Source organism: Seriola lalandi, unplaced genomic scaffold (assembly GCF_002814215.2).
Source record: "Seriola lalandi dorsalis isolate HSWRI2012SDOR001 ecotype SW California unplaced genomic scaffold, Sedor1 jcf7180002054906, whole genome shotgun sequence".
NCBI lineage: Eukaryota > Metazoa > Chordata > Actinopteri > Carangiformes > Carangidae > Seriola > Seriola lalandi.
The window spans coordinates 301,582-310,115 of NW_019525458.1; the positions used below are offsets into that span (position 1 = coordinate 301,582).

At 43.0% G+C, this 8,534-nt stretch overlaps 2 pseudogenes; both read right to left on the reverse strand.

The window, feature by feature from the left end:
- Positions 1-2,945: 2,945 nt before the first annotated feature.
- LOC111672912 (gamma-crystallin M2 pseudogene) lies at positions 2,946-3,772 on the reverse strand (annotated as a pseudogene).
- A 3,558-nt stretch (positions 3,773-7,330) lies between these two features.
- Positions 7,331-8,172, reverse strand: LOC111672911 (gamma-crystallin M2 pseudogene; annotated as a pseudogene).
- Between the last annotated feature and the right edge of the window lie 362 nt (positions 8,173-8,534).

Here is an 8,534-nt window from a genome sequence, read left to right on the forward strand (position 1 = left end):
CCCCCTTCTGCCCAGTTCCCTAGCACTTCTAATCCTTATAATAAATCCAGACTTGCCAATTGTAGTCCAGCTGTTACGTGTGAGTTGCGCTATGATCACGGACTGATGTGTGATCTGATGTGAGCACAGGCTGGGGGCCGAGCGCACCACTTAACGCACAATGAAGCACCGAGAAGCCCCTGAAGTGTCTAATCCCTTTTCCCACCATTGTCAACATGTCCCTGTGTCTGCGAACGGCAACGATCATTCATACGATTCCAATTTTCGTTGCTAGCACCGCGGCGGAGAGTTGTGTTTGACTGCTCCAGTTTGGTTTCCCCAGTAGTGCTGCTTGTGTCCAAGAAAATGCTGGCCTCGCTCAACCCCGTGCTGTTTTTCAAACGGTCAGAGCCTTGTCTTGATGTGACTCACAAAAGCAGCTTTGATAGCGGTCGTCTCCTGCCAGACTCTGTTCTCTTTTTAACAGGTTTTTGACCAACCTTAGCGCCACTGTTGCCAGCGCCCAAACATCCAAACAATCTCCAAACGTGGCCCGCAGACTTGTTAAACCTACTCAGTAACTCTCAGCTCCTTTTGTTTTGCCAAGTTGCCACCCTTTCAAAGACAGTCTGGTGTATTTGTCGACCTGTGTCACCGTTCAAATTAATGGGCCTAAATAGACAGTGGTTCCATATAGATGAGCTCATTGTTTAGTTTGGGATTAGCCTGCTTACATCTTTTTCCAAATGGATGATTCTGACCAAACAGGAGCCTGCCACTGGATCATCGCCCAAGATCACAGACGGCAGCATTAAAACATTGAACAGAGTTATTTTCAGCACAATCCATGAATTATTTCTGCAGCTGTCCGACTTCTTCCTTATTTTCTTCTCAGACAAAACATTTTGCTGTTGTCTGCTTGTAGTTAACCCCCTAAAACACTGGTCTTGGCTTCTGTTGAGAGAGATATGTGTTGAGGGTGAAATAAATCCGTTGGAGAACTCGATGTGCCAGCCACAATGGCTCCGGCATTGTGTAGGTTAGTCCTGCACCATCGCTGACTTCAATGGTGCAAAGTTAATGTGAAGAGGCATTTGGCAGATGGCTGCGTCTCCTCATGAAAAGATGTGAATGGGGATATTTTGCCCCTTTCCTTTCTCTTCCTGTGATCTCTCTGCAAGGCACCAGGAAGGGAGCGTTAGAAACAGAAACACCCCGTGTCAAACTGAGCAGATTCGTCCCTCTGTCCCCTGTTTGGAGGTGTCTCAGCTCAATGTTGTGAAAAGAAATGAAGACAACTATGCCATGTCTTTCTTAAAGCTCCTTTTTGAGACACTAGCAGTGTGCACTGAGTGAGGGCCCCAAGCAAACTTCAAAAACTCCCAACAACAAACACTGATGTGTCACCTCACAGTGCGCTCCAGATTTCTGTTAAAAGTGCTTGAATGCACCACAAAGACTGGAGCCATCTGCCATCTTTCCGTGTGAGAGGAAATGACTTGTAGTCTGCAGATCAGAAAGAAAAAAAAAAAGTAAATCAATCTCGCCAATGATTTCCACACCAAAGAGAATCACATTAACCTTTAACCAGACACCCATTATTGTGCACATCACCGAAAATAATTTACCTACAGGAAAAGAAAATAGTTGTAGTGATTTCATGGTCTGCTTGGAAAGGAAACTTTAAATTTTACAACCAAAAAGTCACATGAGATACTGAACCAAAGTGGTTTTGAAAGTTTGAAAGAGTGGAACGGACCACAGAGGAGCCACAGGCTTCATTGGATCCCAGCACCCTGCCAGCATCATGCTGCCTTACTACAATGACTCTTACCTGTTCAGATCCGCTCAAACAGGGCCGGACAGGGAGCAGTGGGAGCTGTTACGACTTGTAACATGAGAAAAAAGGTCAGACAAAACTTGACCTGTATCGTGGGGGTCTGATTTTTATTATTATTAGGATTAATGCGGAGAGCCATATAACCACTGAACTTTCCAATTTGGTCATTAATCATTAAAATATATGGAGATTCCTTTCCTGTTGGTGTAAGCAGTTAATAATCTCGTACTGTAAGTAGAGTCACTTAATACAATCACTCTCTTGACTCTAGGTAACTTACCAATGTTCTGGCAGTATCAACCACTTAGATAGCTTAACACATCCTCTCAAAGTCAAACAGACTAGAATAGGCCCCAGGGCTCATTGATTAATGTATCATTGTGTTAATGGAGATTGGCAGGCATTAAAACAGGTGACTTTGAAACAAAAACCCTACCCAGATCCATTAGGGCCTCTTAGCTCAACTCGTATTCACAGTATCTGTCTGGGTTAGTGTCACGATGGTGTGAATATAGAGCAGGGTATCAACGTACAATTACTGAGGTACCAATACTGATACTTTGATTTTGGTACAGATATTACTTTCAAGCATCTGCTGCTTTAACTATGACTAATTTTTACCTTCCTAAGAATCGGTACTGGGCCTGATCTGGCCATATTTTAATGGATCTGTAGTGGATGAATGAAGCTGCCAGCAGCTGGAAGTTGCATAAATTTTCTCAAATTAATGTGAATACCATAAGTAACATGATGACCGGCCAGATGAAACTTGTTGAAAACATGTTTTCCTATTATTGTAATTATCCCAACATCTTTGGTTTCCTCAGAAGTGACCTTAGAATATAGGTTTTTCCAAATGAAGAATTAATCCACATGTGGGATATTAATTGACTATCCATTTTTCAGTACTCTCAGTTGGTTGGTACCATAAAGGTGCAGAAATTGATTACCCAGTCCTACCTGAACCATATTTATAACAAACTTATTTCTATTTGCCTACATTAGTCAGTCAAGGTTATCAGAAGCAAGGTTGCTAGATTGACAAGTTGCCTTTAGGAATAAGTAGGAAGAGAAAATAAAATAATTTTGAATAGAGAGGAAAAGAAAAGGTCTTAACTCCAACATATTTTTTTTATAACAAAGTAGACTTTATTAGTGTTTTCTTATGGAGGCTGTTGTAATTCTCTTTAACAGCCACACCTCAGTCAGAGACATCTGTATGTGCAGTTCAGTGGTCTTCAGTCTTTGTCATCTATTTGCTGCGGTCAACCTCCAGTGTATGTTGCTGCAGAGTTTCTTTTGTAACGAATTGCTGCACCTCGAGTCACGAGTCGTCGTCTATTAGCAGGCATCCATGATGCGCCTCATGCTCATGAACCTAATGCCGCTCATGCCCATGCTGCTGAAGTTCCTGTACTCTCCGGGCCTCATGTACATCATCCTTCCTCTGAAGTTGGGCTGCTCGTATATCAGCCAGTGGCCGTCCATCACATTGCAGGACATGAAGTTGGACATGCCGAAGCGCTCCATGACATTCTCGCAGTCCTCCATCAGCTCCTGCATCTGGCCCTGGAAGTTCTCCCTCTCGTAGATCTTCATCCTGAACTGGCCTCTGTGCATGGGGATCATGCGGCAGGACCTGATGCAGTTGCTCATGCCCATCATGCTCATGTAGTCAGCGTACTCGCCCCTCCTCATGAAGTGCTGGTTTCCCATGAAGTTGGTGCGATCGTAGACCATGAAGCAGCCCCTCTCCACCCTGCAGGAATGGCAGCGGCTCAGGAAGGAGGACATGTCGGGGCAGTCGCTTGTGCACTCGTAAGAGCGGCCCTGGAAGTTCCTTTCCTCGTAGAAGATGATTTTGCCCATCATGTTCATGCCACTGGAAGTCATCTTTGCCAGTTGTTGTTGCTGGAGGCAATACTGCTGCTGCTGGTGGTGGTGGTGCTGCTGCTGCTGTTGGAGCTGAACTGCTTGTCTACCTGCTGGACACCTTCCTTTTTATACCTGAAAAGCAGAGGGCCCCCTTTGTGAAAACAGCCTGACCCAGCAACATACCATAAAAGCCCATAGAGCATTGAGGATTGTCAACATTAACAGCTGTTCCCCCCCAAAAAAAACCTTAGAGAGGCGGTTTCACTTTGAATGCTGTCACACAAAACCTTTTAGTGGACGTGTACTGGCTGAATGAAGCTGCCAGTAGCAGCAGCAGCAGCAGGTTGTATAAGCTGTTACAAATTAATGTTCATACCTCGAGTAACTTGTTGACCAGTCAGATGAAACTTATCACTTATCATTTTGGTAATTTCAGGGATTGTTTTCTCCCAGTTAGTCTTTCATCCATATGATGTCAATAATTAGGGCCTGAGCACCGACTGGTAGGAGGACCCTGTTGTAATTAATTTGTCAGCCTTTTCTTCTTCTCTAAAAACTAATTGCCTTTTTGAGCCTAAACATGCTCAAAAACTCATGAAACTTCGCAAAAGTGTTGGGCCCTGAGAAAACTTAAGTTTTATGGATTTTGCTCATTGGTGTGGCAAAATGGCTCGATAACGCCCCCTTGGAAAAATTCAACAAGGCACTACTTGCCCTGTGTTTTACCTACATGTAAGAAATTTGGTGGGCATATGTAACATACCAAGACTTAGAAAAAAGACTGCGTGCACCCATACCCTAAACCCAACAGGAAATTAGATATTTTAAATTTATTCAGCAATTTTGGAACCAAATTTATTCAGCAAATTTTGGTACCATTTTTAGCATTTACAGGGATTGGAATTAACAAACTCCACTTAGAGAATTTAACAGATCAACATCATAATTGGTCAGTCTAATCTTAAAACCCTTGCTACGCTAAATTGGGAAGCTTTGAGTTTTCATTGAACAGCCTGCCCGAGGCGGTGCGGCACATCTTTTCCAAACTGCCCCAAACTTAATATGTTTGATAAAAGTCCTGCCCTGAAGACATCTAAATGTCAATATTCAGTTACAGTCATAGCGCCACCTCATGGTGACAGGGAATTCATGTTCTTCTCGGAGAGGGTTGACCACACCCACCTCAAACTTGATGATGCTTTATTGTGAAACTATGAGTTTTTGCTGAATGGCCCGACTGGCGGCGCAGCAACTTTCAATGTTTGGCATTGAAAAAATAAGTTGTTATAACTCAAGCACACATTGTCCAAACTGCCCCAATCTTTATGTTTAATAAGATTCCTGGTCTGAACACATCTGCATGACAATATTCAGGTGAACTCATAGCGCCACCTAACGGCAACAGGAAGTATCATCTTTTACAATTTGATTTATTCCTCCTAGCAGTTTGATCACACCTTCCTCAAACTTTGTCAGAAAATACTTCAGATGATTTTTTATTGTCAATGCTTTATTGTGAATTTTTATTTAAGGGCGTGTGGCAGCAAATTTCACAACAGGAAGTTGTTGTAACTCTATTATACATTGTCCAATCTGCCCCAAACTTAATCAGAAGATGCTTAACATCGTGATGATGCTTTATTGTGAAAATTGTGAGGTTTCTTTGAACTGGAATTGGTGATGGGGTGAATTTTAATGTTTCGCCATGAAAATGGAAGTTGTTATGACTGAAATATGCATTGTGCAATCTGCTCCAAACTTCACGTGTTTGATGATAGTCCCACACTGAAGACACCTACATGCTAACATGAAGTCATAGTCATAGCGCCACCTACTGAAAACAGGAAATTGATGTTAAATTGATTTACATGAAATTTTCATGGTCTGGTTTACACGTGATCACCATAATTCACGTTTGCTGTGTCAAATGGCTTCCTGGCAGGGGCCCCAAGGTGCACAACAGGTAAAGGGCCTGCATAACGCTGCTTGCAGCCTTCATTTTTCTTAATCAACTTCATAGTGTTGAACCAGGACCTACTGTATACCAGTATTTCAAACAAAAGACACTTCATTCTTTGTGAATAAATAAACTTCTATTGCCATGTGCAAACAAGAGATGAACACTGAGAGTCTTTGGCGATTAGACCCCATTGTAATGTCATCATATTTGAAAAGAGGGTGAGGCTTTGTGAAGTATAGGACCCCCCCCCCCAGCGTCTAGACACTGGTGGTCTCGATGGGAGGAAGAAAATGTTGGAGATCTGCATGTGATGTGGAGTGGACTCTGATGAGATGACCAGGTACTTGGTATGAAGAGTGGTGGTGGGTCGCAGCAACATGCACTGAAAGGACAGCTGACAGCAGGAGAGAGGAGAACATATTTTGAAGTCTGACAGCAACAACGTGATTGACTGGTTGAGATCATGGTAGACTTTGATTGGTTACTGAAAACACCTGAAGTCAGCTGATTAGAAGAAGTGGAGTGAGAGAGCAAGAGAGAATTATGAATGGATGAGGTGTAAACTTGAACTTATCCTGAGCTTCATTTGGATCAAGTTTCCTCAGCTGTAATTTCACTGTGTCAGACGCATGTTTAATCAATATTTAGGTAAATATAAGCATCAGGTCTGACTCAATATCGCCAAATACCCAATATTAAACACACAATATGTAACTTCTGTTGCAATAACAAAAGACGGCGTAGTGGGACATTTTGAAATAGCGTGGGATCATGGGAGTTGATGTCTTCACCACCATTGCCGTAAGCTTCTCCCGGTTTGGATTCAATTTACATTTACTCATTTGGCAGATGCTTTTATCCATATGGACTTACAAGTGAGGGACATCAGTAAAGCTTCAGTGCAGTAGGAAACCTTGCTGTAAGTACTAAGCATTACATCTATTCAATAAGTGAAGGAGATCAGGTAAAGATGTGCAGTGAAAGTGCATAGTAAGTGTTAGTTAGGCATGTTAGGGTGTTAGGAGAGGAGGTGCTCTCTGAAGAGTGGCCAGGATCTACACACGATTCATGGATCTCAACAGAGAACGACCTGAGGCAGCTGTTTGAAAGGCAAACGGCTGGATATCAGTGACAGTGGATATCCACGTAAGACGTGGATAACTTCAGATCCAGACGTCAGATGACTAAAATCCTTTATCTGGTTAAAATATAGAGTTGAAAACCACCAAGGTGTAAGAAGTGTATATATATATTTTTTTTTTTAAAGATATTTTTTAGGGAATTTCGTGCCTTTATTCTGACAGCTACAGTGAGAGAGAACTGACCTTAAAATATACTATAGGTCTTTACAAATGTAGAGTTAATCCACATTTAGAAGCAGTTTTCGGGCGGCATCCCTTCACTGACAAGATTACCTCTATAGATATCAATATGTGGGATATTGATTGACTTTTGCTTTGACTTTTCAATACTCCAATTGATGAGTACCCAAAAGGAAGAGAAATTAGTTACCCAGTGCTACCTGAACTATTTTTATATTTTCATTTGCGTACATTAGTCAGTCAAGGTTATCAGAAGCAAGGTTGCTAGATTGATGAGTTGCCTTTAGGAATAAGGAGGAAGAGAAAATAAAATAATTAGAATAGAGAGGAAAAGAAAAAGTCTTAAATCCAACATATTTTTTTATAACAAAGTAGACTTTATTAGTGTTTTCTTATGGAGGCTGTTGTAATTTGATTTAACAGCCACACCTCAGTCAGAGACATCTGTATGTGCAGTTCAGTGGTCTTCAGTCTTTGTCATCTATTTGCTGCGGTCAACATCCAGTGTATGTTGCTGCAGAGTTTTTTGTAACGAATTGCTGCACCTCGAGTCACGAGTCGTCGTCTAGTAGCAGGCATCCATGATGCGCCTCATGCTCATGAACCTAATGCTGCCCATGCCCATGCTGCTGAAGTTCCTGTACTCTCCGGGCCTCATGTACATCATCCTTCCTCTGAAGTTGGGCTGCTCGTACATCAGCCAGTGGCCGTCCATCACGTTGCAGGACATGAAGTTGGACATGCCGAAGCGCTCCATGACATTCTCGCAGTCCTCCATCAGCTCCTGCATCTGGCCCTGGAAGTTCTCCCTCTCGTAGATCTTCATCCTGAACTGGCCTCTGTGCATGGGGATCATGCGGCAGGACCTGATGCAGTCGCTCATGCCCATCATGCTCATGTAGTCAGCGTACTCGCCCCTCCTCATGAAGTGCTGGTTTCCCATGTAATTGGGGCGGTCGTAGACCATGAAGCAGCCCCTCTCCACCCTGCAGGAATGGCAGCGGCTCAGGAAGGAGGACATGTCGGGGCAGTCGCTCATGCACTCGTAAGAGCGGCCCTGGAAGTTCCTGTCCTCGTAGAAGATAATCTTGCCCATCATGTTCATGCCACTGGAAGTCATCTTTGCCAGTTGTTGTTGCTGGAGGCAATACTGCTGCTGCTGCTGCTGGTGGTGGTGCTGCTGCTGTTGGAGCTGAACTGCTTGTCTACCTGCTGGACACCTTCCTTTTTATACCTGAAAAGCAGAGGGCCCCCTTTGTGAAAACTGCCTGACCCAGCAACATACCATAAAAGCCCATTGAGCATTGAGGGTTGTCAACATTAACCCATGCCCCCCCCCCCCAAAAAAAAAAGAAAAAACCTTAGAGAGGAGGTTTCACATCAAATACTGTCACACAAAACATTTTTGAAAGGGTTAACAAGGAACAATAGCACCTTTTGTAACGCCTTTGTAACATCACTGTAGAGCACAAAACCATCCTTAGCTTTGGGATTTTGTTTTGTTTTCTCATTCTTAACAGTTTGCAACATCATCCAATAATATTGTCAGGGAAAGCTT